The 5,538-nt window shown below is 52.4% G+C and overlaps 1 non-coding gene across 1 annotated transcript; it reads left to right on the top strand.

Moving 5' to 3' along the window:
- Nucleotides 1-3,631: 3,631 nt before the first annotated feature.
- Nucleotides 3,632-3,704, top strand: Trnar-ucu (transfer RNA arginine (anticodon UCU)). Its single transcript has one exon. It is a non-coding gene; the product is annotated as a tRNA-Arg (tRNA).
- Nucleotides 3,705-5,538: the final 1,834 nt, after the last annotated feature.

The raw sequence follows: 5,538 nt of genomic DNA, 5'->3' as shown, positions 1-5,538 counted from the left end.
ACGTCACAAGAATCTACATGACCTCACGAAACAAAGCTTAAAAACTGACAACACTTTATTTTTTTTAATAAATCTTTTGTCAGCCTAGACGTGGACGTTACAATGGCGTATTTCGTTACTGTGAAAGATTTCTAGGTTAATCTACAGTTTTTAAAAATTTCTAATCCCCCCCCCCCCACCCCCTTGCCATATCTACCCCCCCCCCCCCCCCTAATCACTTCCGAGCATGTCTTGCATCGTTCAGCATTCCAAGTCAGTCCCGTTTTATGTTTAACCCTTTCACCGCCAGTCAATTTAGAGTGCAAAATTCCCTTGTGCTATAAACACAGAAAATACGGTGTATAAGAACAGCTGGGGACTCCCCCTGCGATGTGTAGGAAATTTGTATTTGTATTTCTTTTTATCACAACAGATTTCTGTGTGAAATTCGGGCTGCTCTCCCCAGGGACAGCGCATCGCTACACTACAGCGCCACCCATTTTTTTTTTTTGTTTGTAATTTTTCCTGCTTGCAGTTTTATTTGTTCTTCCTATCAAAGTGGATTTTTCTACAGAATTTTTGCCAGGAACAACCCTTTTGTTGCCGTGGGTTCTTTTACGTGCGCTAAGTGCATGCTGCACACAGGACCTCGGTTTATCGTCTCATCCGAATGACTAGCGTCCAGACCACCTCTCAAGGTCTAGTGGAGGGGGAGATAATATCGGCGGCTGAGCCGTGATTCGAACCAGCGCGCTCAGATTCTCTCGCTTCCTATGGGGACGCGTTACCTCTGGGCCATCACTCCACAGTGATACTCCACAGTATACTAGCTACCGTCGAGAAGAAGTCGCTGATTGACACCACTGGGAGAACAAAACATTGGTGTGTGTGTGTGTGTGTGTGTGTGTGTGTGTGTGTGTGTGTGTGTGTGTGTGCGCACGCGCGCGCGCACACACATGTTTATGTGTGTGAGTGTGTGTGCGCGCGCGCGTTATGAGCACATTTACAATAAAATTTGTAACAATCATTACCGGTAACATAACAACTACCGATTGGGCAATGAATCCCCTGAAATTACTCTGTTTCATTACTTCATCACAAGAAAAGACATTCACAACATTTCCAATTTGACCTTCAGAATGAATCTTGCTGCAACATTTTCTGAGTCATTTTCACTCAGCCACGATTGCTGTGGTTAATGGCTCATTTTCATTTTCTTAATTGCCTCTCGCTCCCCGCCTCTGCGTGTGTGTGTGTGTGTGTGTGTGTGTGTGTGTGTGTGTCTGTGTGTGTTTGTGTCTGTGTGTCCGAGTCAGTGTGTTTGCATGTTTGTGTGTGTGTGTGTGTGTGTGTGTGTGTGTGTGTGTGTGTGTGTGTGTGTGTGTGCGCGCGCGTGTGTGTGTGTGTGGTTGTGCGTGTGTGTGTCTGTGTGTCTGTGTTTAGGCATGCATTTGTGTGTATGTGTGTGTACGTGCGTGCGTGCGTGCATGCGCGCGCATGTGTGTGAGTGTGTGTGCACGTGCTTAGGTGAGTGCTTGCGTGCATGCTTGTTGCTGTGTCTTGTTATTACATGATATCATGATCGTTCAATCACACAGCGGAAACACACAGAGACCAGCTCGTGTTTGTGTCCGACGGTTTAGTGTTTACTTTGGAGACGTTAATCAGCTGGGCGGAAGGAATCAGGCACAGAGGATTTAGGGATTCGTTATCGTTGATTATCAAAAAAAAGAAAAAAAAAAGAAGAAAAGACCCCCCCCAAAAAACAAACAAACAAACAAACAAAACCCGAGACTGACTCATCAATGGGCAATGGATTACTTTCGTTCCCCGCTAAACAAAACACTTGTGTTAATGTGTGCGCTTGTGCGTATGCTTGAGCATGTGTGTGTGTGTGTGTGTGTGCGTGCGTGCGTGCGTGTGTGTGTGTGTGTGTGTGTGTGTGTGTGCGCGTGCGAGCGTGTGTGTATGTGTGTGTGCGTAAGTACCAATGTGCGCTTGCTTGCGTGCTTGCGTGTATTCGTGCGTGCAATATGTGTGTCCTTGCACATACCTTAAGTGTCTGTCCATGTCTTCTAACCAGTCGATCTGTTTGTCTCTCTGTCAGTATCAATGTCAGTGTCTCTCATCTTTCTTTCATCTGCACATTCCTTCTGGTGTGTGGCGAAAGGAGCGCGTCGATACTTTCCCGTGTCAGTAGTCCCCCGTGTCGATACTCCCCCCGTGTCGATACTCCCCCGTTCCGGTAGTCCTCCGTATCGATACTCCCCCGTGTCGGTAGTCCTCCGTATCGATACTCCCCCGTGTCGGTAGTCCTCCGTATCGATACTCCCCCGTGTCGGTAGTCCTCCGTATCGATACTCTCCCGTGTCGATAGTCCCCCGTGTCGGTAGTCCTCCGTATCGATACTCCCCCGTGTCGATAGTCACCCGTGTCGGTAGTCCTCCGTATCGATACTCCCCCGTGTCGATAGTCCCCCGTGTCGGTAGTCCTCCGTATCGATACTCCCCCGTGTCGGTAGTCCTCCGTATCGATACTCCCCCGTGTCGGTAGTCCCCTGTGTCGGTAAGTCCTCCGTATCGATACTCCCCCGTGTCGATAGTCCCCCGTGCCGGTAGTCCTCCGTATCGATACTCCCCCGTGACGGTAGTCCTCCGTATCGATACTCTCCCGTGTCGATAGTCCCCCGTGTCGATAGTCCCCCGTGCCGGTAGTCCTCCGTATCGATACTCCCCCACCCCACCCCCCGTATCGATACTCCCTCGTGTCGGTAGTCCTCCGTATCGATACTCCCCCGTGTCGATAGTCCCCTGTGTCGGTAGTCCTCCGTATCGATACTCCCCCGTGTCGGTAGTCCTCCGTGCCGGTAGTCCTCCGTATCGATACTCCCCCGTGTCGGTAGTCCTCCGTATCGATACTCCCCCGTGTCGGTAGTCCCCCGTATCGATACTCCCCCCGTGTCGATACTTCCCCGTGGTCGGTACTCCCCCGTATCGATACTCCCCCGTGTCGATACTCCCCCGTGTCAGTAGTCCTCCGTATCGATACTGCCCCCGTGTCGGTAGTCCTCCGTATCGATACTCCCCCGTGTCGGTAGTCCTCCGTATCGATACTCCCCCGTGTCGATACTCCCCCGTGTCGGTAGTCCTCCGTATCGATACTCCCCCGTGTCGGTAGTCCTCCGTATCGATACTCCCCCGTGTCGGTAGTCCCCCGTGTCGATACTTCCCTCGTGTTGATAATCACCCGTGTCGGTACTCCCCCGTATCGATACTCCCCCGTGTCGGTACTCCCCCCGTGTCTGTACTCCACCGTATCGATACTCCCCCCGTATCGATACTCCCCAGTGTCTATACTCCCCCGTATCGATACCCCCCCCCCACCCCCCGTATCGATACTCCCCCGTGTCGGTAGTCTCCCGTATCGATACTACTCCCATGTCAGTACTCCCCCGTGTCTATACTCCCCCGTGTCGGTAGTCTCCCGTGTCGGTAGTCCCGTATCAATACTCCCCCCCAGTGTCGGTAGTCCCGTATCAATACTCCCCCCGTGTCGGTAGTCCCGTATCAATACTCCTCCCGTGTCGGTAGTCTCGTATCAATATTCCCCCCCGTGTCGGTAGTCCCGTATCAATACTTCTCCCGTTTCGGTAGTCTCCGTAGCGCAGTGGATAGCGCGCTGGACTTCTAATCCAGAGGTCGGAGGTTCGAATCCCGCCGGGGATGCTTTTAAGCGCGTTGGGTTACGCTGCTGGTCAGGCATCTGCTTGGCAGATGTGGTGTAGCGTATATGGATTTGTCCGAACGCAGTGACGCCTCCTTGAGCTACTGATACTGATACGGTAGTCTCGTATCAATACCCCCCCTCCCCCCCGTGTCGGTAGTCCCCGTATCAGTACTCCCCCCGTGTCGGTAAGTCCCGTATCAATATTCCCCCCGTGTCGGTAGTCCCGTATCAATATTCCCCCCGTTGTCGGTAGTCCCGTATCAATACTCCTCCCGTTTCGGTAGTCTCGTATCAATACCCCCCCCCCCCCCCCCCCCCGTGTCGGTAGTCCCGTATCAATACTCCTCCCGTTTCGGTAGTCCCGTATCAATACCCCCCCGTGTCGGTAGTCCCGTATCAATACTCCCCCCGTGTCGGTAGTCCCGTATCAATATTCCCCCCCGTGTCGGTAGTCCCGTATCAATACTCCCCCCCAGTGTCGGTAGTCCCGTATCAATACTCTCCCCGTGTCGGTAGTCCCGTATCAATACTCCTCCCGTTTCGGTAGTCTCGTATCAATACCCCCCCCCCCCCCGCCCCCCGTGTCGGTAGTCCCGTATCAATACTCCTCCCGTGTCGGTAGTCCCGTATCAATACTCCTCCCGTGTCGGTAGTCCCGTATCAATATTCCCCCCCCCCCCGTGTCGGTAGTCCCGTATCAATATTCCCCCCCGTGTCGGTAGTCCCGTATCAATATTCCCCCCCCCACCCCCCGTGTCGGTAGTCCCGTATCAATACTCTCCCCGTGTCGGTAGTCCCGTATCAATACTCTCCCCGTGTCGGTAGTCCCGTATCAATACTCTCCCCGTGTCGGTAGTCCCGGGGCATTTCCTTGCTCTCCATCGCAGGCAAGATACTTGCCAGGATCCTACTAAACCGCCTCACAGCACACCTTGACCAAGGTCATTTGCCTGAGAGCCAATGTGGATTCCGGAAAGAGCGCGGAACCACCGACATGGTGTTTGCTGCAAGGCAGCTGCAAGAGAAATGTCAGGAGCAAAATGCTGATCTGTTCTCCACCTATGTCGACCTCACTAAGGCCTTCGACACCGTGAGTAGAGAGGGACTGTGGAAGATCATGGCCAAGTACGGATGCCCTCGGAAATTTATTTCCTTGGTCAGCCAATTCCATGAAGGCATGCAGGCTCGAGTCCAGGACAATGGCGAAACATCTGCTCCTTTTGCTGTCACAAATGGTGTCAAGCAAGGCTGCGTCCTGGCTCCTACGCTGTTCAGCCTCATGTTCTCTGCAATGCTTACTGATGCCTTCAGAGATGGCGATGTTGGAATCGGCCTAAAGTACCGAACAGATGGCAAGTTGTTTAACCTCAGAAGGCTTCAAGCAAAAACGAAGGTCATGACAGACATCATCAGAGACTTTTTGTTTGCTGATGATTGTGCCCTCAACGCTGGATCTGAAGCTGACATGCAACTCAGCGTTGACAAGTTTGCCACTGCCAGCAGGAACTTCGGCCTTACCATCAGCACGAGGAAAACTGAAGTTCTTCATCAGCCAGCCCCAGGGAAACCCTACGTTGAGCCCAACATCACAGTCAACGGTCAGAGACTCAGTGCGGTGGAGCGGTTCACATACCTTGGCAGCACACTGTCACGAAATGCGACCATCGACGATGAAGTGAACGTCAGGATTGCAAGAGCAAGCGCAACTTTTGGCAGACTCAGTGCAAATGTCTGGAACAGAAGAGGCATTAGTCTTGAGACCAAGCTAAAGGTCTACAGAGCAGTAGTTATCCCCACACTACTGTACGCCTGCGAAACTTGGACAGTGTACCA

This window comes from Babylonia areolata, chromosome 1, assembly GCF_041734735.1.
Source record: "Babylonia areolata isolate BAREFJ2019XMU chromosome 1, ASM4173473v1, whole genome shotgun sequence".
Taxonomy (NCBI): domain Eukaryota; kingdom Metazoa; phylum Mollusca; class Gastropoda; order Neogastropoda; family Buccinidae; genus Babylonia; species Babylonia areolata.
The sequence above is the reverse complement of the archived record's forward strand: the minus strand, read 5'-3'. Positions and strand labels throughout refer to the sequence as shown.